Source organism: Nicotiana attenuata, unplaced genomic scaffold (genome assembly GCF_001879085.1).
Source record: "Nicotiana attenuata strain UT unplaced genomic scaffold, NIATTr2, whole genome shotgun sequence".
NCBI classification, from domain to species: Eukaryota; Viridiplantae; Streptophyta; class Magnoliopsida; order Solanales; family Solanaceae; genus Nicotiana; species Nicotiana attenuata.
The window spans coordinates 111,460-123,794 of NW_017672136.1; the positions used below are offsets into that span (position 1 = coordinate 111,460).

The 12,335-nt window shown below is 45.4% G+C and overlaps 1 non-coding gene across 1 annotated transcript; it reads left to right on the top strand.

Annotated features, from left to right (window-relative positions):
- The first annotated feature begins 10,977 nt into the window (after positions 1-10,977).
- TRNAT-UGU lies at positions 10,978-11,050 on the top strand. Its single transcript has one exon. It is a non-coding gene; the product is annotated as a tRNA-Thr (tRNA).
- Positions 11,051-12,335: the final 1,285 nt, after the last annotated feature.

The following is a 12,335-nucleotide window of genomic DNA, read 5'->3' on the forward strand; positions in this document are numbered from 1 at the left end:
TTGAACAATATACTGGAATGAATATAATCAGTATATTATAATGGAGAAGTAGGAAATAGTGTAAATTATATTATGGTTGAGTTTTGTTTGGTTCCTTTATATTTTACAGGAATTCTACCGTGTTTAAGCTTGTTGTCCAGTATATTATACTGGAAAACTAGCATCTGTATTATGTATTTAATATTTAGTGTCCTGTATAATTTACTAGAGTTTTATATTGTAAAACCACTATATCCTGTAATTATTACTGAAAATGAATATTGCTGATTTTTTTATCCTATATTCATCCAATTTTTATTACCTGCTATAGTATATGCTGGAATCGCTACTCATGAGGGAATACAATCCAGTATATTATAATGGAGAAGTGGAAAATAGTGGAAATTTTGTAATTAGAACAATTTGCGTGAATTAAATATTTTAATTTTTAGTTTCCTGTATAATTTGCTGGAGTGTTATATTGTAAAACCACTATATCCTGTAATTACTACTGGAATGGAATAATGCAGATTTTTTTATCCTATATTCATCCAATTTTTATAACCTCCTATAGTACATGTTGGAATCGCTACTCATGAAGGAATATGTGACGACCCAACCCGCCGTCTCATGTATTACAGCCCGTTTCTCCCATTTATTGCTCTTTCATGTTTTATTATCAGCAACGGGTGAGTTAGAGTTTAATTGGTTTTGGATAGGAAATGAGACACTTAGTCTCTTTAAAGAAGGTTTGGTTTGGAAAAGTCAACCGAACGTTGACTTATTAGTTAGAAAGCTCGGATGTGAATTCTGGTGATTCGGTTAGCTCCGGTAGGTGAATTGTGACTTAGGAGTGCGATCGGAAGTGATTTTGGAGGTCCGGTGTAGAATTAGGCTTGAATTGGCAAAGGTTGAATTTTGGCGAATTCCGGTTGGTAGGTGAGATTTTGATCCGAGGGTCGGAATGGAATTCCAAGAGTTGCAGTAGCTTCTTTAGGTGATTTTGGATATGTCTGCATATTTTCAGGTCATTCGGAGGTGTTTTGGTCGGGTTTTGATCGAATGCGTAATTCGGAAGTTTTTAAGAAACTTAGGCTTGAATTCGATGTGATTTGATGGTTTTAGCGTTGTTTAATGTGTTTTAAAGATTGGAACAAGTTTGAATAAGGCATTAGGATGTGTTGGTGTTTTTGGTTGAGGTCCCGGGGGCCTCGGGGTGAATTCGAGTGATTAAAACGAGAGTTTTTAAAGGTTCTTCATGTCTGTTGTTGCTGTCATCTGGTATTTCCGCTTTTACGGAAATGGACCGTAGAAGCGGTTCCGCAGAAGCGGGTGAGGGGCCGCAGAAGCGGTCAGGCATGGACTAGCGTAATTCCGCATAAGCGGAAGTTGGTCGCTTCAGCGGGTCCGCATAAGCGGATAGTTTACCGCAGAAGCGGTTTTGAGAGAACCGCAGAAGCGGTGGTTGAATCGCATAAGCGAAGAGGCAGTTTTTAAGTGAAAACCGCTTAAGAGGATTTTTGGCCGCAGAAGCGGTCCCGCATAAGCGGTAGCGGGACCGCAGAAGCGAAAAATCGCTGGTAACAGAAGGGTTTTAAATGTTAAATTTCATCCGCGAGCAAGGGGTAGTTTCCACCATTTTTAAGCGACTTGGAGAGCTTTGGGCGAGGATTTTCGAGGGTTTTGACTGAGAATCAATTGGAGGTAAGTCTCTTGGCCTAATTACTCGAGTTTATGGTAAATTTATCATAGAAATCGGTAGAATTTCATCAAAAACGGGTCAAGTTAGGGCTTGGAAAGCTATGATGTAAAAATGGATTTTTAAAGGGCATTTGAACTCCGATTTTGGTAAAATTGGTATGTGTAGACTCATGGCGAGACAAGGAATCCAGTGATGTAAATTTCGTAATTTTTCGAGAAGTGGGCCCGGGGCTCGGATCTTGCCAACTTCGTGAATTTTGGTCTTTTTCGAGTCTTTTCAATTGGGTTATGTTTCTTTAGCCTATTGTAACGTATTCGTTGTGATTTTAATCAGATTCGGCGTGCGAAGAGGTTGATTCGAAAGGCAAAGGCATAGCGAGCTAGACTTGTGGCCGGCTTGAGGTGAGTAATAGATGTAGATGATGACCTGAGGGTTTGAAACCCCGGTATATCACATTGTGACGCTATATTGAGGCGAGACACGTACTCTGTGACGAGTGCGGGGTCGATTGCGACTGGGGATTTTGACCTAGTCCATTCCGAATTATGTTCGTACTGCGTTCTTGACTAGAAATTGTTTGGTAATCATCCTATTTGGATTTTATGAATTGTTTGGGGCTTTGTGCCTATCATGTGCGTCCTTCAGGGATCCTTATCACTGTTTCCATGATGCTTAGCATATTTCATGATATCAGTCCTGAGTTAGACACTGCCTCGAAATGATTAGTACATAAATAAAGGTTAAACACATAGCTCTATAATTCCTAATAATTGAAACTAAAATGAATAATTTGACTGTGCCCGAGTGGCTTACATGCATATGTATATCTGGACTGAGTGTGGATCGGGCTGCACGCCGCAGCGAATGTTACTATGATATTGCGCTTGGGCTGTAGGAGCCCCGCCGGAGTCTGAACCCCCACAGTGAGCGCGGGTACCCAAATGGATCGGGCTGCGCGCCGCAGCGGTCATGTGCATTGCATTGCATTCATGCATTCTATATCTGTTGGCCTTAATTGTCATTGTTTGCTGTTGTTTTATCGTTTAACGTGCTGAATCGTTGATTATAGCTTTATATTGTAATATTTCGGGATTTCTTACTTTCAGCCATTATATATTTTTATTACTCTCTGAGTTGGAAGTACTTACTTTACTCCCTGCACCATGTGTGCAGATTCAGGTGCTCCGGAGACTTAGTGGAACTGTTTGCTGTTATCTTGGATTTCGGTTTAGGAGTTGTTGAGTAGCTGCCTGACGTCCGCAGGACCCGACTTCTCCCCTTTATTGCATTGTTTTTCTTCTATCCTAGACTTTTCTTTATTACTATGAGTATAACACTCTGTTACATTTAGAGGCTCTAGACTCGTGACTCCAGATCTGTTGGGGAAATGTTTGGTATATTCGTTATTATGTTTCATACTAATTTATCTAAATTCCGGATTTGGAACTTGATACTTACTATTTTAATGGTATTATTGGTTAACGGTTTGCAAATTTGGGTTGTGTGACGACCCGACCCGTCGTCTCATGTGTTACCGCTCTGTTTTCCCCGTTTATTGCTTCTTTATGTTTCTTTATCGGTATGTGGTGTGTGAGAGTTGATTTGGATTGGTTTTGATAAGAAATGAGACACTTAGTCTCTTTAAGGAAGGCTTGTTTTGGAAAAGTTAACCGGACGTTGACTTACGAGTTAGAAGGTTCGGATGTGATTTCCAGTGATTCGGTTAGCTTCGGGAAGTGATTTGTGACTTAGGAGTGTGATCGGAATTGATTTTGGAGGTCCGGTGTAGAATTAGGCTTGAATTGGCGGAGTTAGTATTTTGGCGAATTCCGGTTGATAGGCGAGATTTTGATCCGAGAGTCGGAATGGAATTCCGAGAGTTGCAGTAGCTTCGTTAGGTGATTTTGGATATGTCTGCAAATTTTCAGGTCATTCGGACGTCATTGGTTGGGTTTTTGATCGAAAGCGCATTCCGGAAGTTTTTGAAGAACTTAGGCTTGAATTCGATGTGAATTGATGATTTTAGTGTTGTTTTGTGTGTTGTGATGATTGGAACAAGTTCCCATGATGTTTTGGGTTATGTTGGTGCCTTTGGTCGAGGTCCAGGGGGCCTCGGGATGATTTCGGATGGCTAACGGGGAGTTTTTGGAATTTCATACAGCTGAAGGCATGTTGTTTCTGTTATTCTCGTTTCTGCGGGTCTTGGACCGCAGAAGCGGAGCCGCTTAAGCGGAGCTGTGATCGTAGAAGCGGCGAGGAGATGGAAGGCAGGATCCGCATAAGCGAAAGAGCGGACCGCAGAAGCGGTACCGCTGGTGCGAAAGTAGAACCGCAGAAGCGGGTTTTTGGAAGTTTAATGAAGACCGCAAAAACGGAAATTTGGCCGCAGAAGCGGTCCCGCATAAGCGAAAGAGGGACCGCAGAAGCGAAAACTGGACTGTTCAGAAGGGTTTTTATTTAATATTTCATCCGCGAGCTTGGGATAATTTCCACCATTGTTGGGCGACCTTGGGAGCTTTTGGCGAGAATTTAAGGGAGTTTTGACTGGGAATCGATTGGAGGTAAGTCCCCTGACTTAAATACATGAGGTTATGATAGGTGTAACATGGAAATTGGTTGAAATTCATTAAAAAGGGGTAAAACTAGGGCTTGAGTTTTTGATATTCCAAATTGGGATTTGATAGGTCATTTGAGCTCGGATATGGGAGTTCCTGGTATGTATGGACTCGTGGNTTTTGGAGGTCCGGAGTAGAATTAAGCTTGAATCGGCAAAGTTGGCATTTTTGGCGAATTCCGGTGGATAGGTGAGATTTTGATCCGAGGGTCGGAATGGAATTCCAAGAGTTGCAGTAGCTCCGTTAGGTGATTTTGGATATGTGTGCAAAATTTCAGGTCATTCGGAGGTGTTTTGGTCGGGTTTTTGATCGAATGCGTAATTCGGAAGTTTTTAAAAAACTTAGGCTTGAATTCGATGTGATTTGATGACTTTAGCATTGTTTGATGTGGTTTGATGATGGGAACAAGTTTGAATGAGGTTTTAGGATGTATTGGTGTTTTTGGTTGAGGTCCCGGGGGCCTCGGGGTGAATTCGGGTGGTTAAACGGAGAATTCGGAGTTTGTTGCAGGTTTGAAGTTGCTGGTTTTGTCATTTCCGCATCTGCGGAAAAGGGACTGCATAAGCGGTTCCGCAGATGCGGCGTATTGGTCGCAGAAGCGGTCCTTGAGGGACCAGGGCTTTCCGCAGAAGCGGACGAAGTTCCGCAAAAGCGGTCACCCCAGAAGCGGTTTTGGGACCGCAGAAGCGGTCCTGGGCGACTAGAAGGAAAACTGCAGATGCGGAAACCGCAGAAGCGGTGAAATTGTCGCAGAAGCGAAAACAACTGTTATAGAAGGGTTTTTTTTATATTGTTTTCATCCGCGAACAAGAGTTGGTTTCCACCATTTTAAAGCGGTTTTGAGAGCTTTGAGCGAGAATTTTTGAGGGCTTTGACTGAGAATCAATTGGAGGTAAGTTCCTTGGTCTAAATATTCGAGTTTATGGTAGAAATTACATGTAAATTGTGGAAAATTCATCAAAAACGGGTCAAGCTAGGGCTTGAAAAGTTGTGATGTAAAAACGGATTTTGAAAGGGTCATTTGAACTCCGATTTTGGTAAAATTGGTATGTGTAGACTCGTGGCGAGACGAGGAATCCGGTGATGTAAATTTCGTAATTTTTCGAGAAGTGGGCCCGGGGCTCGGGTTTTGCCAACTTAGTGAATTTTGGTGTTTTTTGAGTCTTTTCGATTGGGTTATGTTTCTTTAGCCTATTGTAATGTATTCGTTGTGGTTTTAATCAGATTTGGCGTGCGAAGAGGTTGATTCGAAAGGCAAAGGCATAGCAACCTAGACTTGTGGCCGGCTTGAGGTGAGTAATAGATGTAGATGATGACCTGAGGGTTTGAAACCCCGGTATATCACATTGTGACGCTATATTGAGGCGAGACACGCACTCTAACGAGTGCGGGGTCGATTGTGACTGGGGATTGTGACCCTGTCCGTTCCGATTGATGTTCGTACTGTGTTCTTGATTAGAAATTGTTTGGTAATCATCCTACTTGGATTTTATGAATATGTTGGGGCTTTGTGCCTATCATTTGCATCCTTCAGGGATCCTTATCACTGTTTTCATGATACTTAGCATATTTGATAATATCAGTCCTTAGTTAGACACTGTTTGAACTGTTTAGTAAATAAATGAAGACTTAAACACATAGCTCTATAACTCCTAAAAATTGAAACTAAAAGATGAACACTTTGACTGTGCCCGAGTGGCTTGCATGCATATATATATCTGGACTGAGTGTGGATCGGGCTGCACGCCGCAGCGAATGCTACGATGATATTGCGCTTGGGCTGTAGGAGCCCCTCCGGAGTCTGAACCCCCACAGTGAGCGCGGGTACCCAAATAGATCGGGCTGCGCGCCGCAGCGGTCTTGTGCATTGCATTGCATCCATGCATTTTATGTCTGTGGGCCTTAATTGTCATTGCTTGCTGTTGTTTTTATCGTTTAACGTACCGAATTACTGATTATAGCTTTATATTGTAATATTTCGGGATTTCTTACTTTCAGCCATTATATATATTTATTACTCACTGAGTTGGAAGTACTCACTTTACTCCCTGCACCATGTGTGCAGATTCAGGTGCTCCGGAGACTTAGTGGAGCTATTTGCTGTCTTCTTGGATTTCGGTTTAGGAGTTGTTGAGGTAGCTGCCTGACGTCCGCAGGACCTGACTTCTCCCCTTTATTGCATTTTTCTTTTCCTATCCTAGACTTTCTTTATTACTATGAATATATTACTCTGTTACATTTAGAGGGTCTAGACTCGTGACTCCAGATCTATTGGGGAATGTTGGGATATTCGTTATTATTTTTCCATACTATTTTATTAGTTTCGGATTGGAACCTTGATATTTTCTATTTTAATCGTATTATTTGTTAGCGGATTGCGTATCTGGGTTGAGAGTATTTAAATTGGTCGGGCTTGCCTAGCATTAGTGTTGGGCGCCATCACGACCGGGATTGGGGTCGTGACAAGTTGGTATCAGAGCCTAGGTTACTAAGCCTCGCGAGTCATGAGCCGGTTTAGTTGAGTCTCGCGGAACGTTACGGGGACGCCTGTACTTCTCCTCGAGAGGCTGTAGAACCTTTAGGAAAATTTCATATTCTTGAAGTTCTTGTCGTGCGGCTTTGTGATTCGAGAACTTAATTCCTGTATTCCATTCTCTCGCAGATGGCGAGAACTCGTGCTTCCAGACGCGATGGTCGACCACCAGTACCACCCACTAGAGGCCGTGGACGCGGTTGTGGTCGTGGTCGAGGGAGGGCAGCAGAGACAGCACCTGTTGACCCACCAGCTGCCACAGTTCAGGACCAGACTCCAGTTGTCGATGTCCCAGCAGCACCTGTGCAGGCACAAGCAATGCCTATTGCTATTCCTGGTCTCCAGGAGACGTTGGCACAGATACTATCAGTTTGCACTGGCCTGGCTCAGGCAGTCTCAGCTTCTACTGCAGCAGCTGCTTCCCAGACCGAGGGAGGACATCAGACCCCTGTTGCTCACACACCTGAGCAGGCTACCCAGGGACTTCAGACACCGGAAGCAGCCATAGCTCCGCCAGTTGCTCCAGTTGCTCCAGTTGCACCAGTTGCAGCCTATGAGGCTCCAGTTATACCGGACGATGAGCAGCGTCGCCTTGAGAGATTCGGCAGGCTTCAGCCACCGAGGTTCAGTGGTGCTGAGGGCGAGGATGCCCAGGGTTTTCTGGATAAGTGTCAGCGTATGCTTCGCACTGCAGGGATCTTAGAGTCGAGTGGTGTGGCTTTTACTACCTTCCTGTTCTCAGGGCCTGCGTTCAACTGGTGGGAGGACTTCGAGAGGCGTAGGCCGGTTGGTGCAGCGCCCCTTACATGGCAGCAGTTCTCCACTGTCTTTCTGGAGAAGTACGTACCGCAATCTCACAGTGAGGAGCTGCATCGTCAGTTCGAGTGGTTGGTTCAGGGGGACATGTCTGTGACCCAGTACGAGTTGAGACTCACACAGCTAGCCCGACATGCTACTTGGATGATCCCGACAGATCGGGAAAGGATTAGGAGGTTTGTAGATGGCCTCAACTATTCACTCCGCATTTGATGACCAGAGAGAGTGTTATGGGTGCCTCGTTTGAAGAGGTAGTTGACATGGCTCGAGAGATTAAGACGGTTCGCCGTCGGGAGTGTGAGGAGAGAGTGGCAAAGAGGCCTCGAGGTTCAGGTAGTTTCAGTGGTGCTCCGTCTAGGGGCCAGTTCCAGCGTGGCAGAGGCTGTTCCTTCAGGCCTCCTCAGTCAGGTCGTCCAGAGTACAGTGGGGCTTCTTCAAGCCGTGGTCATCAGGGATTTCAGCAGGGCCAGACGTCACTTAGTGCTCTTCCAGCTCAGAGCTCTACACCTGCCTCTTCAGCCCAGGGTTCTTCAGCAGTGAGGGGTTTCCATCAGTCCCCTTCTCCAGCGCCGGGTAGTTGCTACGAGTGCGGTGAGTTCGGTCATATGAGGAGACAGTGTCCTCGGCGTCGTGGTAGTCAGTCTCAGCAGAGGGATCAGCCCTCATCTTCTGCTCCTGTTTCATCAGCACCCGCCCAGTCAGCTAGGGGTGGAGGTCAGGTAGCCAAGGGCCGCCCCAGGGGTGGAGGCCGGACTGGCGGTGGTCAGGCTCGATTCTATGCTCTTCCAGATAGGAAGGACGCCATTGCCTCAGATGCTGTTATCGCAGGTATTCTCTCAGTCTGCCACACAGATGCCTCTGTCTTATTTGATCCCGGAACTACCTATTCCTATGTATCTTCATATTTTGCCCATCACCTGGGTACTACCCGAGGTCGTCTTGCCTTGCCTGTTCACGTATCTACCCGTTGGGTGATACTGTTATTGTAGATCATGTATACCGATCCTGCTTAGTGACTATTGGGGGTCTGGAGACCCGAGTTGACTTATTGCTGTTGAGTATGGTCGATTTTGATGTTATTCTGGGTATGGATTGGTTATCTCCGTACCATGCTATTCTGGACTGTCATGCTAAGACAGTTACGTTGGCTATTCCGGGTATTCCGAGGATCGAGTGGCGTGGTACGACTGATTATATTCCCAGCAGGGTGATTTCTTTTCTAAAGGCCCAGCGGATGGTTGGGAAAGGTTGTCTATCTTATTTGGCTTTCGTGAGAGATATTGGAGCTGAGACTCCTAGTCTTGACTCCGTCCCCGTCGTGAGGGACTTCCCTGATGTGTTTCCAGCAGACCTGCCGGGCATGCCACCGAACAGGGACATCGATTTTGGTATTGATCTGGCACCGGGCACCAAGCCCATCTCTATCCCTCCGTATCGCATGGCACCAGCAGAGTTGAAAGAACTAAAGGATCAACTTCAGGAACTCCTAGATAAGGGGTTTATTCGTCCTAGTGTGTCACCATGGGGTGCACCAGTTCTATTTATGAAGAAGAAAGATGGCACAATAAGGATGTGCATTGATTACAGACAGTTGAACAAGGTGACAGTGAAGAATAAGTATCCACTACCTCGTATTGATGATTTGTTTGACCAACTCCAGGGGGCAAGGGTATTTTCGAAGATTGATCTCCGTTCAGGCTATCATCAGCTGAAGATCAGGGATTTGGATATTATGAAGACCGCCTTCAGGACCAGATATGGGCACTATGAGTTCCTGGTTATGTCTTTTGGACTGACTAATGCCCCAGCCACGTTCATGCACTTGATGAACAGCGTATTTCGGCCGTATCTGGATTCATTTGTTATCGTTTTTATAGATGATATCTTGGTGTACTCGCGTAGCCATAAGGAGCATGCTCAGCACTTGAGACTGGTGTTACAGAGGTTGAGGGAGGAGAAGCTTTATGCAAAGTTCTCCAAATGTGAGTTTTGGCTTGAGTCTGTAGCTTTTCTGGGACAAGTGGTGTCCAGTGATGGTATCCAAGTCGATCTAAAGAAGGTAGAGGCAGTACAGAGTTGGCCCAGGCCGTCTTCAGCCACGGAGATTCGAAGTTTCCTCGGTTTGGTAGGTTATTATCGCCAGTTCGTCCAGGGTTTTTCCTCTATTGCTTCGCCCTTGACTAAGTTGACGCAGAAGGGTGCACCATTCGTATGGTCGGACGAGTGCGAGGAGAGCTTTCAGAAGCTCAAGACATCTTTGACCACAGCTCCAGTGTTAGTTTTGCCATCAGCCTCAGGTTCTTACACTGTGTATTGTGATGCTTCGAGAGTTGGGATCGAATGTGTGTTGATGTTGGAAGGTAGAGTTATTGCATATGCTTCTCGTCAGTTGAAGACTCATGAGCAGAACTACCCCGTACACGATTTGGAGTTGGCTGCTATAGTTCATGCGTTGAAGATTTGGAGGCACTACTTATATGGCGTATCTTGTGAGGTATATACCGATCATCGCAGCCTTCAGCATTTGTTCAAACAGAAAGATCTTAATTTGAGGCAGCGGAGGTGGCTTGAGTTACTCAAGGACTATGATATTACCATTTTGTATCACCCGGGGAAAGCCAATGTAGTGGACGATGCTTTGAGCCGGAAGGCGGTCAGTATGGGTAGTTTGGCGTACATTCCAGTTGGGGAGAGACCCTTTGCAGTCGATGTTCAGGCTTTAGCCAATCGGATGGTGAGGTTAGATATTTCGGAGCCTAGTCGGGTATTGGCTTGTGTAGTTTCTAGGTCTTCCTTATATGACCGCATCAAAGAGCGCCAATATGATGACCCACATTTGCTTGTCCTGAAGGATAGGGTTCAGCACGATGATGCTAGGGATGTGACTATTGATGATGACGGCGTGATGAGGATGCAGGGCCAGATTTGCGTGCCCAATGTGGATGGGCTTCGGGAGTTAATATTAGAGGAGGCCTACAGCTCGCGGTATTCCATTCATCCGGGTGCCGCGAAGATGTATCAGGATTTGAGGCAGCACTACTGGTGGAGGAGAATAAAGAAAGACATAGTGAGTCATGTAGCTCGGTGTCTCAACTGTCAGCAGGTCAAATATGAGCATCAGAGACCCGGTGGTGTACTTCAGCGGATAGATATTCCCGAGTGGAAGTGGGAGAGGATCACTATGGATTTTGTGAGTGGTCTCCCTCGTACCTCAAAGAAGTTTGATTCGATTTGGGTGATTGTGGATCGGCTGACCAAGTCCGCGCACTTCATTCCGGTGTGTACTACCTATTCCTCGGAGCGGTTGGCAGAATAAGATTTCTATTATGTGGGCCCGCTTAGCTCAGAGGTTAGAGCATCGCATTTGTAATGCGATGGTCATCGGTTCGATTCCGATAGCCGGCTTTTCCCTATTCTTTTTTTTATTCCATTTTTTAGATGATGGATAATGTTCCTTTGAAATCAAAGAATATTGAAATAGCGCCTTCTTCCTTTTCCAAAAGCTATCAATTTATTATAGGAATTTCATCCGGGAGATTGTTAGGTTGCATGGGGTCCCAGTTTCTATCATCTCGGATAGGGGCACTCAGTTTACTTCCCAGTTTTGGAGGACTTTTCAGCGAGAGTTGGGTACACAGGTAGAGTTGAGCACCGCATGGCACCAGCAGAGTTGAAAGAACTAAAGGATCAACTTCAGGAACTCCTAGATAAGGGGTTTATTCGTCCTAGTGTGTCACCGTGGGGTGCACCGGTGCTATTTGTGAAGAAGAAAGATGGCACAATGAGGATGTGCATTGATTACAGACAGTTGAACAAGGTGACAGTGAAGAATAAGTATCCACTACCTCGTATTGATGATTTGTTTGACCAGCTCCAGGGGGCAAGTGTATTTTCGAAGATTGATCTCCGTTCAGGCTATCACCAGCTGAAGATCAGGGATTCAGATATTATGAAGACCGCCTTCAGGACTAGATATGGGCACTATGAATTCCTGGTTATGTCTTTTGGGCTGACTAATGCCCCAGCTGCGTTCATGCACTTGATGAACAACGTATTTCGGCCGTATCTGGATTCATTTGTTATCGTTTTTATAGATGATATCCTGGTGTACTCGCGTAGCCAGGAGGAGCATGCTCAGCACTTGAGAGTGGTGTTAAAGAGGTTGAGGGAGGAGAAGCTTTATGCAAAGTTCTCCAAATGTGAGTTTTGGCTTGAGTCTGTAGCTTTTCTGGGACACGTGGTGTCCAGTGATGGTATTCAAGTTGATCCAAAGAAGGTAGAGGCAGTACAGAGTTGGCCCAGGCCGTCTTCAGCCACGGAGAATCAAAGTTTCCTCGGTTTGGCAGGTTATTATCGCCGGTTCGTCCATGGTTTTTCCTCTATTGCTTCACCCTTGACTAAGTTGACGCAGAAGGGTGCACCATTCATATGGTCGGACGAGTGCAAGGAGAGCTTTCAGAAGCTCAAGACAGCTTTGACCACAGCTCCAGTGTTAGTTTTGCCATCAGCCTCAGGTTCTTACACTGTGTATTGTGATGCTTCGAGAGTTGGGATCGGATGTGTGTTGATGCAGGAGGGTAGAGTTATTGCATATGCTTCTCGTCAGTTGAAGCCTCATGAGCAGAACTACCCCGTACCTGATTTGGAGTTGGCTGCTATATTTCATGCGTTGAAGATTAGGAGGCACTAC